The following is a 16354-nucleotide window of genomic DNA, read 5'->3' as shown; positions in this document are numbered from 1 at the left end:
CAATGAACAAATCACAGATTTGTTGGATCCAGCCAAAGAAATCTTCAGGTAACAGAACACTAACATCCAGTAAAAGACCTACATAAATTCAGTTTTCCTTGACCCTGTTTTGCTTCTCCTTCCAGATAAGAGAAGATTTCAATCTGGTGTTTATGTTGAAAATTTGACAGAGGAGTATATATGCAAAATGAGGATGTCACACAACTATTGATAAAGGTTGCTTCGTTTTTTTTCTTGGAACGCATAGTGAGGATGCTTAAGGTGGGTCCTAGCTTTGAGACTTCTAGAGAATGCCAATAAAACAAATGTTGTACGATTCCTGGCTAGATAGAACATGTATATATTCATTTTCCTTTTGTTATAGTGTCTTGCTTGACAAATTTATTCCATGTTACATTGACTATGACCTATAGGTACACCCAACATAAAGGAATCTTTCCTGGTGCTTGATTTATTTTAAGGGTTTACTCATGTAATGCTTGGCAACTCTATTTCTTTTTCTTTTCTTTTTTCTGGCATGTAATAGAGTACACTACAAATTTATTAAGTGTTTGAACATAAAAGAAGGAGGTGTTTTTGGCGAATACAGTACCATGGTTTAGTAAATAGAAAGTTCAAGATATGGCAGTAACAAAAATAAGTTCTTTTTGGATGACAAAGAGGGAAGTAAATAAAAGATACGTATCAAATGTACACATTGGTGATTCTTATACATAGGAAATCGTTCATCTTCTTCTAGGAGTTTGAATCTTCTCCTTGTATCCTAGTTCCCAAATGACTCAAAAGGAGACAAAGAACTGACCAGAGAAAAGAGTTAAGGTGACTTGGGAGTGTTTTTATTTTTTTTTTTTCTTTCAGTTTATATATAATAGTGAAGGATTTATATGGAGTCTAAGCTTTTCTGAATAATCAATAAATAAATTGTAATAAAGATTGACAAAACATTAAATGTTTTACTGAAATTGTTTTACCAAGTATGCCGGTTTTACTTCTTTAAGGGGGATATAATAGTGAAAGATTTATATGGAAGTCTAAGCTTTTCCGAATAATCAATAAATAAATTGTAATAAAGATTGAACAAACACTAAATGTTTTACTGAAATTTCTTTTCAACCAGAAGTATACCAGTTTGACTTCTTTAAGGGGATTCAAATTGATGTATATTTGCTTACTGGACTGACGCATTTTAAGGATTATTGCTGATGGTGTAAGGCTTTACTGTAAGTTCTAACCTCATAACTGGAAGTTTAGCTAATTGATGAGGTTCATGTAGAGAATTGTCATCCATGAAATTCTTTTTGTTTTGTTTTTATCTACTACTTCTGGATCATAGTTAGTAGTTATTTTGGGGAAAATAAATTGGATTATTCACTTGTAACATTCCTGTCTCCCCTCAGTATCTGATTTTAATATGTTTGATTTGTTAATTTTTCTTGCATTAAATTTATGATCAGTGTTTTTATGATGCAGGGATTGTCAAACAGGAGGACAGGTTCAACTAGTATAAATGCAGAAAGTTCACGCTCACATAATGTTTTCACTTGTGTTGTTGAATCTCGATGCAAGGTAATAACTGCTGCAATTTAAAAATTAGTAGTTTTTCTTTAAATTATGAGTTACAGATTGCGTAAAGTGTTTCTCTTAAAGGCATATAAATCTGTGTCAATCTATTAGAATACTCTTTACCAGCTAAGCAATCTGATATTCTATGCAGTTTTGCTCATTATATCTGCTTCATTAACTTTGACGTAAGAGTAGAATCTATTGACATGCAACAACAACAGAGTACTTGAATATCTTTGTTTTTTTCATGAGTTTTGTATCATTTCATTGTGATCGATGTTTTCTGACTTAAACTCTTGTGTCTTTTAGAGCATGGCAGATGGTATAAGCAGGTTTAAAACAAGTAGAATAAATCTTGTCGATCTAGCAACATGGGTCTTCGTTATAGTTCACTTGATTCAACATCTTTACTTTATAAGGTAATCTTTAGATTTTGGTGTCTGTCAATTGAATCTACATCTTGGTGCTGTTTAATGCACTTTTTTTTTTGGTTGCGTCTGTACAGCTATGTAGTTTAATAGAACAAAAAATATCAATTTTGACCAAGTGTGTTATACTGGTGATGAGACTAGAATTTAAAGAACCTCATGGTACTAGAAATTTAGAAATCAAATAAAAAGAAAAATAAAATATCAAAAAAGTGAAGTGCTGTTAAAATCATTTGTTTTGTCATGGAACATGCTAATGCAGTTCACATGTACTGAGACTTATGCAATTTGCATTAAATTAAAAATTATAGAGAAAAGAATTAGTGTTTGAAAAATATATCTAAAAGTTTTTTTTTTTATTCTAGGCATATTTCAATTCTGTTCCTCATTACTTGAAACAATAATTAGCTTTCACAAAATTGAGAAATACCTATTGCGTGCCAAATTATTGATGTAATTACCACTCTATGCACCTCAAGCGATGCTGATATTTTCGTTGAGTTTGTCTCACATATTGCCGACAAAATCTCTTCCGGCGCCTTGGCCCAGAGTCGGAGACAGCTTTATATGGTGATGTCTTGTGTTCTTTTATGACACTTGTCATTTTGTTTTTAGATTATGTAACTAATTTGTACAATTCTGTTTTCTATTCTGAGGCCGCTCACTGATAGCGGCGTGCATGTGGGAAACTTCTGCCTCGGTTGCCACTAGCTAATGCGGCGAATGCTCAGTAATTTGCAAACATTCTCTGTAAATTTGCAAAACAACTAGCTAGACATTTCCAATAATTATAAAATTTCTTAAATATATGTTATGCTATGTCATGCATTTATATGCTGTCTATGCATGATCCCAAAATACGTGTCTGACTCTGACATGTATTCTATTAATTCTAAGGCTTTTATTTCTATACTTTTCTGGAAAGCCCAAAGTTCTATTCTACTAACACGCTTAAACTAAACATTTTCTATTTTATTCTTTATTTCTAAATTCTATGCATTGTGTGTACGTACGCGATTCTATAATTTCTACATAATTTTGTAATTCTTCAATTTTATCATGCTATGTAAAATGTACACGTACACAAGTACATTAGCTCTAAAAAATTCTACTCTTCTATAATTCTATTAGTTATATATTAAAACGGCATAATTTAATTAGGGAATGAATACTACATTTTGGACAATCTAATTTCTTCTATAAAAATCTATGCCATAACTTAGGTATTAAGTCTACTAACTTGCCCAATTATACTACTAGTTTTTCTCAAACTTATATGTCACATAACCATGTCATTAAACAACTCTCTAATATTTTTCTAATGTAACAAACATGCCTTGTACAACTTTCTAAATACAAATCTTAATACCATAAATTCGCATTCTCTTACATGACCATCAACTTCAATTGTTATACATGCCCTTCTTTCTTTTTTTCTTTTGGCTACATTCTATAAATTAGTCTATATTGTCATATTAATTATTGTAAATTCAATCTAACATATGGCACAACATATATACTTTGACTAAATTCTAATTTCTTTCTAATAGTCTTAACTAAACTTTTGGCCAATACAACTTATTCTCAAGATCTTCTACCATAGTTCTATAGCTTGTAATATATAATAAGGCATAAAAACTATACTCATAGCAATCAATTTCTAAAATGGTCATGTATTTATGACAAAACCAAACTTCTATTTCTTTAATGTTTCTTTTGATATATATACTTGGAAAAGTTTTTCTATTCTTTATGTAATAAAATCACTTATTACATATTGTTTGTAATTAATCTCAAAACAAGAAACAACAATATACTCATTTGGCCAAGCCATTATTTGGATAATATTTCTAAATTCAAGTACACAAACTTGAGAATTTATTATGGCATATTGATATGTCATGACATAATTCTACTATTCTTTGCTATCATCAATGCCATACCAAAGTAACAATTTAACATACAATTCCTTTTTGACACTTTCCCAAGGCCATAAGTTTCGCAATTTCTAATTCAATAACTAAAATATAATGTGCTATTCAAGAAATACTAAAGGTTGAAGTAACTTGAACCATGCACTAAGAGCCATTTATCTCATTGAACTAACATGACCAAGCAATATTCTAAATTTTGGCATAACTGTAATACCTTCTTTCTTAACTAGTATACTTGGAAACTAAACAATAATAAAATAGTATATACAATAAAATGAAAAGTAAATGGGCCCAAAAATTTTCTTTACTTGATATATAAAATTCTTTACATAACAAAATAGCATATACAAAAGTTTTAATAACGGTGGATAATAATGCCGGTTCTCTGCGCTTCTCGACGTCCATCCGACCGCTTCTCACATATTTCCTGCTAAACATGGAAAAGCAATAAGGTGAGCACTAATTGCTCAATAAGTAAATCCGCTACTCCACACTTCCCTGTCTTCGTTGCTCACTCTTTGTATTCTTTCCTTACTTTACTCTTTTTCTTCTTCTTCATTCTCTTTATTCTTTTTCTTTTCTTTTGCTGTGTCTAGTTCTCACTGTTCTTTCATTCTAACTTTCTTGGTACTTTCTTTCTTTCTACTTCTCTATGTTCTTTCTTTTTTTCTTTCTTATCTCTCACTAACCATGATAGGAATCATGGTAACATGCATGGATGAGATGCAAATGCATAAATGCATAGAGATGCATTTTCTTTCTTCTTTTCTATTACTTATTATGTTTCTTTCTCTATTTTTATTGGTTCTTTCTTTTCTTTCTTTTTATTTCTTTCTTTCTATTCTTTTCTTCTTCTCTTTCTTCTCTTTTTTTTCTCTTCTTTTCTTTCTTGCTTGCTCATTCCTTCTTATACTTTCTTGTTCTTTCTTATTCTTTGCCGATCGGACTCGGTTGAAGTATGGATTCGGAACCCTGACCATGTCAGTGAGTACCGTCTTCATCTACATGTACTCTTACAGACTGTACAAATTCTTTTCTTCGTCTTAGGCAACTCAATTAAGGTGACGTGTATGTGGGAATCTTCTTCTTCTTGTCACTCATGGGTTCCCCATCACAACAACATGTTCTTTTCTTCTTTTTAGCACTTTTCTTTTTTTTATTCTTTAGTGCTTTTCTTTCTTTTCTTTTTAATCTTTCTTTCTTTATTATTTAGTTTCTCATACATATGCATAAGTATGCATGTGGATGTCTCATGCTTTTAATTATTTCTACGTACAAACATGTAATGCAAAAATGCCATGTAGCACAAAAATAAAGTTTCTCTACTCATGCATACACTTCTCTTAGACATTTCACCAAACATCATGCATGCATACTCAAATTCTATTTTAACTATAATTCTACTTCTTTCTTAAATTATCCATAATTGGAGTAAACTCCTCTAAAACAAGATCAAACCTGGCTAGGAAACATACTTCAAAAATTATACTCAAACTCTTTCTAAATTCAACCAAACTTCATTTAATCACATTCTACCAAAACCACTTCACATGGCTCACTTCTACTCATCAATCAACATCATTCTTCTCAACAATTCTAAAAAATAAAGGCATATACATGAATATACAATCTCTACACAATTGATTTCTTGAATCATAACTTGGGTTGGATTGACTTACCTTGTGCTTGAGTAATTCCACTAGGATCACTCTTTCTTTGGTAGACTTGTTCTTTCTCTAAAACCCTAAGCATAAACACTATAAGAATTCTACACTTTCAAAAATTAATCTCATATCTATAGCAAGAATCCTTACCTTTTGATGCTTAGGATCAAATCTCTACCAAAATCCAACCAAAAGCCCTCTAATCTTCCTTGGAAATTTGATGAAAAGATAAGAGAATAGGAGAGTAGAAGTGGCATGTGGGGTGTAGAGAATGGGAGGGTTTGTGTGACTCAACCCTTAATATCTCATATAAATATGCATTCTTTCCTGTTTTGCCCTTGTACTTTCTTGAAAATTCCATATTTGCCCTTTAGTTCATTACAAATACATCGCCATCTCCAATGTATTTCCCATGAAATTTCCTTACTTTTAACTCCCTACTTTTACTACTAATTAGGGGTATAATGGTTACTTTCCCCTTAAAGAAAATTCTCTAGAATCTTCTCAAGAATTTCAGCCAGCTCTTAGCCTCAGCAAAGATTTTTCTTTGCCTCGGTGAAAAATTCCAGAGCATACATCGCCGCGGCAAGGTTCCTTCTTCGCCGCGGCGAAGTTTGCAATTCCCAACTTCGCTAATCCTTCACTAAATTTAGGGCAACCAAACAATATTAAGAACATACAAACTTAACTAAGGGCAAGCAAACAAAACTAAGGGCAAATAAGCATATTTAAGCTACGTACCTTAAAGTGGGCGTTCAATAACAAAATGCACTCTTGAATACTAAAATTTACATTTGGTTAAGGCTAACATAACCTTTCTACTCCAATTCTTCCCGTTCTCTACCAATTTCTTCAATAAAATTAAACTAACTCATGCATGCATTTCTCTTTGAATTTTCATCAAAAATTCATATGCACATGCAAATACTTGGTTGGCCACACTTCCACATCTCTCCAAATCCACCAAAATTGGAGCAAAAACTCACTAACTTTAGCTTTAAATCTGGCTGGTTTCAACAATTTTCAACACTTCAAAATTTCATCACTAATTCTTCCATATTTCATCACTAATTCTTCCATATTTCATCCAAATCACCACATACTCAAGCACTACTTCTCATGGTTGGAAATTTACACATCATTCAACATCAAAACAGCTAATAATTCCCACCATACAGCAACACATACAAACATACAAGAATCAATCTACACGATCATTGCTCAAATCAAAACTAAAATTGGGTTTACTTACCTTGAATTTGTTCAACACTAATGATATAACCTCCCTTTGCTAAAATTCTCTTCCTCTTGGACCTAAAACATATAAAACCATAAGAATTTAAAACTTTAAAGTTTAATCACACACCTTTGTGCTAGAATCTTACATGCGGATGCTTTAGGATTAAAAATCTACAAAAAATTAAGTCAGTTCCTATGAATCCTCTTTGAAATTTGGTGAAGAAGTTTGAGAGAAATTGTATGAGGGGTGGCGCTTACAAGGGATAGAATGGCTAGGGTGTAGTTTATTGAAACCTTATAACTAAATAACTATGTATATGTACCCTCACTTTCACTAAATATATTTTTTTGCCCTTACACTTTTATACACTTTTATACAATCAATCTTACTATACATTTTATATTTTCCATAAGATTGAATAAGACCATCATAGGTATTAGTTTTAGGTTTCAAACCAATTCCCTTCATCTCGTAAAGGAAAAACAAAGCATCTTAAAACTTGAAGCTTATGGAATAACCATGAATTATTGAATTGTAAATCTTTAAAGAAGGTTTAATACCATTATGCTTCATTTCTTAAAGAGCACATACAACTTCTTCCATCAAACACTCTTCACATAACAACCCAATAATTTAAGTCGTGAAATTTTGCAAGCTTTTACTAATGCTTTCATTTCTTTATATATCTAGTCATGCTTGGATAAAATTGTTGTATGTATCATCTGCCACTTAATATAAATTCCCAAGGTAATTTTTCACATTTCTGATTTACACCCCACATGGCTTCTTTTTATGGATTTGAGGCAAAAAAAGGGAGATAAGAATCACCTACTGAAGAGATGTTGCTCAAGAGCAAAATGCTTCATTGGTAGGGTAATTGAATATTTTTTACGTCACTACTATCCATGTACTTTCCACTCACTAGGTTGTGATCTGTTTTCCTCTCATATAAGACATGTATTACAAAATCTGTTTGGTTGTAGATACTGATGCTGGTTTTAATCCGACACCTTCTAATGTAAGGAATGTAGTGAAATTTCCGTGTGTTTGTACCATCTCATGCTGCAACCTATCTTTTTTACAGTTTTGTTTGACTGTGAGTTGCTAAGGCCTCATTACCAAAGTTATTTTATATATTGGGGCAAATTAGTGTATCTTTAAAAACTAATGTATAATTTTCTTTCTAAATATTAATTTGGAAAAAAACATTTCTTAGTACTAATTGTTTCTGCTCTCAGCATATGCCTACAATGTTCAATTCTCTTTCACCAAGATTTTCAAAGATGGTTACAGACATTGCAACTAAACTAAAATAATTCTAAATTCAATTTGTGGATGCGGTGAAGTAATTGTATAATATTTTTGTGTTGATTTTTTTTTTTTTTTTGGCCAAATGATGATGATTTAACAGACGGATTTAGCACACCAGAATCCGTTTATTATTTGTAAGGAAGACAAAGGTAATTCTTATTTGCAAATTGTAAATATGGGGCTAGTTTTAATCAGTTTATTTGAATTGTTACACTATCTTCCCAATGGTATAATTTCCAAATTTGCAGATATCAATGTTAAAATTTATTTAGCTGGAAAACTATTAACTCCTTTGCAACTGGAAAAGGAATATCAAGACTAGCTTCTACTGATGCATGATCATTATGATGAAGAAAATAACTTTGGAGCAGATCAACCAATTTTTATCATTAGCCCCAAAAACAAAAAGTCACTGGGCATTTCATCTGATGGTAGGCTTTGATTGATAAGGAATTTAACTTACATAACATTATTTTCCATTTTGCATAGTTTGCTTTTCATATACTTTGTTCAATTCCTTGGGTCTCTTTTTATTCTTTTGCTGCTGATTTGTTTGTTTACCTGCTGTTTCTATCTGATGACATATCATACATAACATTAGTTTCAATTTTCTCTTTATTGCTGCGTGCATTTCTATTTCTTTGATATTTGCAAATTTTACTTGAGAGTAGGTATTTATTATTTTTTTTATCATTGGCATTAGTGTGTATTTATTGTCAATATTGATTGGGAATTGCAACTAGAGAAGCAACATCAGAAAACTCCTGCTTTGATTGACTTGTTGAACGTAACATGATGTCAAAACTTAGTTGATGAGGTCTGTATTCATCAAACTTCTCTTATTTTGGTTTGTCAAGGATGAGAACAATGATTAAGTTATCTAGAAATTCATAAATATAGAATGTCACATCTTGTATATATGTAAAAATATTATCCCTTTTCTTTTGGCACTTAGCTTGAGGAGCAAAAATTCAATCCCTTTCTTTTCTTTTCCGTCAAGATATTTAATCACAACTAATTAGTTTCTGTTTCAGGCATTACCTTTCAGTGCTAAAGATGGAGAAGTTCCACCTAGAGAAATTGTGGCTGTTGTTCGGCCTGCCAATCCTGTTTCTTCTAGTGCTTCAAAGAAGTTGGACCAAAAGCACATTGTTAAGAATAATTTAGAGATGATCATGGAAGTCGGATTCATAGGTGAAAGGAAGAATCTTCAAAAGGGTATAAATATCTACGCAGCTAGAGTACCACCAACTTCTACGAACAGGTCTCAAGGTTTATATATATATTAATTTGGGTGCAAGTTACCAAACTTCTTTCATAATCCTGGGATGTATAGGTTTTCATTTCACCTTGTAAGTTATACAAAAGATTCTTAGCTCTTTTTGTTCGTTACAATATAATATGATATCGTTTCTTGTGTTTTATGATTATATAACCTGATATGATGAAATTTTGTGCTTTAGCCTGAGTCAAGCTGTAAGAGTTGTGAGAGATAGGTGGTAGTTAAGGGATCTTCTAAGGTTGGAAATTGGAGACTGTTGAGTTGTAAATAGAGCCCAGAGTTCTGTGTTAGGTAAGAAACTTTTAACGAATCAGCTTATCAATTTTTCTGTTCATGAAATTCACAATAAAATTCTTTCCATCTTTTGGTTGAGATAGCTCATTCATACAAAATTTTGAAGAAACTTCGGGTAACATTATTCTCCGCTAGTTTTAAGCCTAGAGTACAAAATGAGGGATGATAAGTAGCCCAAATAAGTTATTACAAGATGCTTCCGGTATTGCATAAGAATGAATTGCACAATTTCCCATCCTAGTGTATGTAGATAAGATGAAACCATTTTATTGGCTCATTCCTAGAATTAAGTTGATACTCTTATCATCCACTCAATCTCAATCACTCTCTAAATAGGATTAAAGACAGAAAATCATCATCTTTGCATCTTTTACACTACATTACGCATGTCAAGACTTTATAGCTTAAATATTATCATTGGGCCTAAACCTAAGCTTAAACTTTTGTTTAAGTAGTTACCTAATAATTCTATTTACCTTTCACATCATTCGTCATATTTTATGCTTCTTAGGGAGTTTCTTCCCCTATTATTTTCCCTTAACTAGCATTTCTAATTAGACTTCATAACCTTTTATATTCCCCTTTTCTCATAAAATGACCACTTTCCACATAGTGGCACATGCTTTCCACCTTTATCATTGCTGCTATGCATCTAGATAATGGATTCCATTTGCATTTGTTACGGGGTGATAGTAAACTTAATACTAGCGAGTGTGAATTACATTAGACAAGTTCAAGATAGACGTCAGCTGATAATGACTCTTAATATTGAGGTAGAGGTCACACTGAAGCACCCCCCCCTCTTGTATGTGCCCTTTTAAAGAAGTACCTCTTATTTAAATAGTGTTAATATGTTTTTGGTGTGCATTAGCTCCTTTTTTAAGTTATCCTAATTCTACAGGATATTCTGATTGAAAGCTATGAGTTGGACAAGATCCAACCACATTATGAGGCTACCTTGGTGATATCTTGATGAGACTAACAATACCTTGGTATATAGGAGGAAAAATAAGGGCGCAAACAGAGGATTGAGGGACTCAGGTCAGGCTTTGAGCGTGATGGAGGGTTGTTTTGGGTTTATGGGAAAGTGGCAAATGCTGAGTGGTTGGGGAGCTGAATTCAGTTACAACAATAGAGCATGAAGAATAAAAGGCAGCGGGAAGGATCTGTGGAGTCGGGAATTTTGTAGAGGGAAGGGATTTGGGGAGATGCTTGCTCTCGAAGTCCAGTGGGTTCTTATTGTTAGCAGAATCATCCAGGATGAGCTGCTTTTATGATTTAATTGATTATTTCTTTATTTGAGTTGTAAAGAATTGTTATCTTAATAGAATTTACTTTGATCTGTCATTGAGTACAATTATCAAATTTTTCTAGCATTGTTGTGTTCCATTGAGAGTAGTATTTTGGTTAGAATTGGTTGATTGAAAATTCTGGGTTGATAACCAGCAGAATTGAAATAATCTGGGAAGTGTCAGTGAGTTGAGCGTGACAGAGGTAGGCCAGGTTTCTATCAAAGTGGTATCAGAGCAAGGTTATGGTTGGTACAAGAATGGAGAACAGGGTTGATAAGATTGAAAGTGAACTAGGTACGATTAGAGAGTGTTTGGTTGAGATGCAAGTGTGGATGAGACAAAAAGATGAATCAGAAGCTGGAGTGGATCAGCTGGAGTTAATGGGGAAAACGACCAAAACCAAGGGGAGGCAGATGACAATCACAACAATCGTGAGTGAGGAAGACCGGAGTATGGTGGCCAAAAATTGGATATACCAATCTTTACAGGAGACGATCCATATGGGTGGCTTTTTAGAATCGAGAGATACTTTGGCGTGTACAGAATCCAGGAGGAAAAGGATCGATTAAACGCTGTTACGGTTTGCATGGAAGGTGATGCTGTTAATTGGTTTCAATGGCTGGAAATTAGAGCTCCTGTGACGTCATGGGCCACTTTCAAACTTGCCCTTATTCATAGGTTTAGTGGGTCTCAAGAGGAAGGACCTTATGAGGCGTTAATGGCGGTTAAATAGACAGGAACTGTGGAGGAGTATCGCAGAAAATTTGAAGCAAAATCTGCCCCTCTTCGTGAGGTTGGGGGAATTAGTTTGGCAAATAAAAGTCAAAACTCTTTTGGTGGAGTGGGGTCAAGTCGTCATATTGGATCCAATAGCGAAAGATTCAAATATAATAATAATTTCCAGCATTCCTTCACAAATATACCCAGATCTAATAACCTCCATGACTAGCAGCGATGATTTCCAACTCTAAATACTAACCCAAACAGCAACCAACGAAGCAGCAACTCTACCGTTAATCAGCCCATAGAGCAGAATCTCCCCAGTCACAGAGAGTTTCCTTTAAACACATGACTGAGAATGAGATCCAGAAGAAAAGAGAGAGAAGCTTATGCTTTAGCTGTGATGCAAAAATTTTTCCTGGTCATCTTTGTGGAGACAGACAATTTCAAGTCATCCTTATGGAAGAAGAAGAGGAAGAAACTCAGCTTGTTAAAGGGGAAGAGATGAACGAGGAAGCTGAGGAAGCTAACCAAAAGGATATGGAGTTGTCACTCAGTTCTGTCGTGGGAATCAATGGGCCAAGAACCATGAAATTGAAGGGGAAGATTCGGCATACAGAGCTTATTGTTTTGATTGATAGTGGAGCGTCTCATAATTTCATTAGTAGAGGAGCAGTGGAGAAATTAAAAATTCGTATTACTGGAACACAGCTGTTTGGAGTGAGAGTAGGGGATGGTTACCGGGTAAGAAGTGAAGGTGAATGCCGAGGAGTCTGTATTGATCTTCAGGGAGTGACTACAGTGTTGGATTTCTTCCCATTTGATATGAACAGTTCGGATTGGTGTTAGGAATGGCCTGGTTAGAAACGTTGCGAGAAACCACGATAGATTGGAAAAATCAGGTAATGAGATTCAAGGAGAACGGTAAGACGGTGACACTTTGTGGGGACCCAGCTCTGAGCAAGACATTGGTCTCTCTGAAGACAATGTTGAAGACAATTCAGAAGGAAGGGCAGGGCTATTTAGTAGAATTTGGATCTTTGCAAAAACAGCCAGAAAAGGGGCACGATGTGGACAATTGATTGAGGGAAATTTTAGAGCAGTTCCAAGGGGTTTTTAAACCTTTAATAGGCCTACCTCCCATTAGGAACCATGAACACACCATTCGGCTTTTACCCAATGCACAACCACCAAACATCTGACCTTACCACTATCCCTACTACCAAAAAAAAAAGAGATTGAGAGAATTGTCAGAGAAATGTTAGCCTCCGGCATTATCAAACCGAGTATCAGCCCATTCTCTAGTCCCGTGTTATTAGTCAAGAAGAAAGATGGTGGATGGGGATTCTGTGTCGATTATCGAGCGGTAAACAAAATCATAGTCCTAGACAAATTCCCAATTCCAGTAGTGGATGAGTTATTTGATGAAATTTGGGGGGGGGGGGGGGGAGAGGGGGGGGGGGGGGGCGGGCGGGGCTACAATCTTCTCCAAATTAGATTGACGTGGGGGGTACCACCAAATCAGAATGAGAGGAGAAGATACTCCGAAAGACCGCCTTCGAACCCATGAAGGTCCTAGTCATGCCCTTGGGTCTAACCAACGCATCGGAAACTTTCCAAGTGCTAATGAATGACATTTTTCGGCCATACTTGCGATAGTTTATTCTGGTGTTTTTGATGATATTCTAGTATACAGTGCGAATATGGATGATCACGTGCGACACTTAACAATCACCTTGCAGACACTGTACGAGAACAGGTTAGTTGCCAACCACAAAAAATATTTCTTTGGGTAGCGAGAACTCGAGTATTTAGGACACATCATTTGGTCAGTTGGAGTAGCAGTTGACTCTTCCAAAATTGATAGCATTCTGCAATGGCCAGTTCCAAAAAATTTAAGAGATCTTAAGGGATTCCTAGGCTTGACAAGGTATTATCAGAGATTTGTCAGTGGGTATGGTAAGATTGCACTTCCTCTAACTGCACTATTAAAGAAAGATGCGTTCAAATGGAACAGTGATGCACAGAGGGCCTTTGAAGAATTGAAACAGGTTATGACTTCAGTACCAGTTTTAGCTATGCCCGATTTTTCTAAGGAATTCGTGATTGAAACAGATGTGTCTGGCCATGGGTTAAGGGCTGTTCTCATGCAAGAAAATAGACCCTTGGCATTCTTGAGCAAAGGGTTGTCGTTACAGTCCCGACTTAAGTCGGTCTATGAGAGGGAGCTTATGGCTGTGGTCATGGCAATCCAGAAGTGGAGACATTATTTATTGGGTAGACATTTCATGATAAAGACAGATCAGAAGAGTTTACACTTCTTAAATGATCAGAGACTGTTGAGTGAGGATCAGTAAAAATGGGTGATGAAATTGATGGGGCTTCGCTTTGAGATTCAATACAAACTAGGTCAAGAGAATAAAGTAGCTGATGCACTTTCTAGAAGAATTGGGGTTGGGGAACTTAATGCTTTATCCATAAGTTGTTTTGCAGGTAGAGAAGACTTGGAAAATGCGATCCACCAAGATGTCGAGTTGAGGAAAATAGTGCAAGAACTACTGATTCACCCGTCCAGCCGACTGCCCTATAAATTGGTGGGGAACCAGTTGATGTACCATGACAGGCTGGTTGTGCCACGCATGGGGGCGTATATTCAGCTGTTATTACAAGAATTTCACTCGTCTCCCATGGGTGGTCACTCAGGTTTTTTTCTGCACTTACAAACGCTTGGCCAATGTAGTGTATTGGGAGGGTATGAAAAAAGATATACGCACCTTTATTAAGGCATTTCGATGGATTTTATCATGGGCTTACCAAGGGCTTTTCAAGTTGACACCATTTTGCTGGTGGTAGACCGTTTAACCAAGTATAGCCACTTTCTCACCCTGAAATATCCATATACAGCTCAAGATGTTGCACATTTATTCATTAAAGAGGTTGTCCGGCTACATGGGTTCCTGCGGTCTATCATCTCGGATCATGACCGGGTGTTCTTTAGTCATTTTTGGGGTGAGATGTTCAAGCAGTCTGGAACCCAACTCCGTATGAATTCAGCCTATCACCCACAAACAAACGGTCAGTCGGAAGTAGTAAACCATTATTTCGAAACATATCTCCATTGCTTTGTTAGTGATCAACCCCGACAGTGGCCCAAATGGATTCCATGGGCAGAATTTTAGTTTAATACTACATTTAGCAGCTCAATTGGCATGACACCCTTTAAGGCATTGTACGGTCTAGACCCTCCAGTCATCCTAAAACATTCTGAACGTCCTTTCCATGTTGAAGAAGTCAACTGACAGCTGCATGACCGCAATAATATCCTTCAAGAACTAAAAGATAATTTGGTCAAGGCTCAAAATCGAATGAAACAGTTTGCAGACAACAAACGGAGAGAAGTCAACTTTGAAATGGAAGATTTAGTTTTGCTCAAGCTACAGCCTTACCATCTTCGCTCCTTGGCCCGTTGTTACAATGAGAAGTTGAGTCCACGGTTCTATGGGCCTTTCGTGATTACGAAAAAAATTGGATCAGTCGCTTACCGACTGTAACGCCCACTTGAGGTACGTAACTCATATTTGCTCATTTTGCCCTTAAAGTTGTTTTTGTGCCCTTAGTTAAGTGTGTATGTGTTGAAATTGCTTGAATGCCCTAAAATTGGTGAAGTCTTGTTGAAATTTGTGAAAGGCAGACTTCGCCGCGGCGAAGAAGACTCGTCGTCGCGGCGACGTTGGCCCTGGGATTCTTCACTGCAGTGAAGACTCGGCTGAAAACCTTATGAGTTTTGTAACACCTACTGAAAACTAGTACAATGCATGCAATTAACAATGGAAAATTGGGCCCAAAATGTTTCTTTTCATTACAATTCACATGTCTTTTATACACAAGGTTACTGTTTACAAAAGTGCATTTTAAAAGACAAAATAGGGGAACAGTGTAGCTATTGCTCCTCGCGCGCCGACGCCCCTCCAACCGCATCATCACCTAGAACCTGCATCCACAAAGGAAAATAACGGGGTGAGCACAAATAATGCTCAGTAAGTAAAACTCTCTAACTGTCTGTCCCCGTGTGTGACTCTTAATTCTTTCCTTTTCTAATTCTGTTTCTATTTCTGTTTCTAATAACATCATGGCCTCATCTTACCGGAGGTACGGCCGGATGGCGTTCACACAGCACCATCTCACTCTCTATGGCTATCGGGTGGAATTCACACAGTACCAACCCTTTCTTAGTGACTACCGAGTGAGGATCACAAAGCACCAACTCGGTTCCTCCTAACTATCGGGTGGAGATCACCTAGCACCTACCCGTTCCTCATGAATTTTGGGTAATGATCACCAAGCATTTACCCGTCTCTAGTCACTATCGGGTGATGATCACAAAGCATCAACCCGCTTCTACTAGCCGTTGGATGATGATCACAAAGCATCAACCTACATATCTCTTAACTAATCGGGTAGTGGTCACAAAGCATCTACCCATTCCTATTACTCATTGGGTGACGATCACTAAGCATCGACCCATCTCTCCAAGGCTATTCGGATGATGATCACAAAGCATCAATCCGATTCCCATAACGGTCGGGTGATGATCACAAAGCATCATCCCAACTATACTACTCTTCT

General features: G+C 35.7%; 1 long non-coding RNA gene across 1 annotated transcript in view; it reads left to right on the top strand.

Moving 5' to 3' along the window:
• Window positions 1–241: 241 nt before the first annotated feature.
• LOC116134682 overlaps window positions 242–16354 on the top strand; it is a 55705-nt gene continuing 39592 nt past the window's right edge. The window contains exons 1-2 of the long non-coding RNA XR_004128789.1: window positions 242–261; window positions 1471–1492. This is a non-coding gene — a long non-coding RNA (uncharacterized LOC116134682). The remainder of the gene's footprint in view (window positions 262–1470; window positions 1493–16354) is intronic.

The sequence above is a fragment of the Pistacia vera genome, unplaced genomic scaffold (assembly GCF_008641045.1).
Source record: "Pistacia vera cultivar Batoury unplaced genomic scaffold, PisVer_v2 Contig290, whole genome shotgun sequence".
Classification (NCBI taxonomy): Eukaryota; Viridiplantae; Streptophyta; class Magnoliopsida; order Sapindales; family Anacardiaceae; genus Pistacia; species Pistacia vera.
Note: the sequence above shows the minus strand (reverse complement) of the source record. Positions and strands in the feature narration are given on the sequence as shown.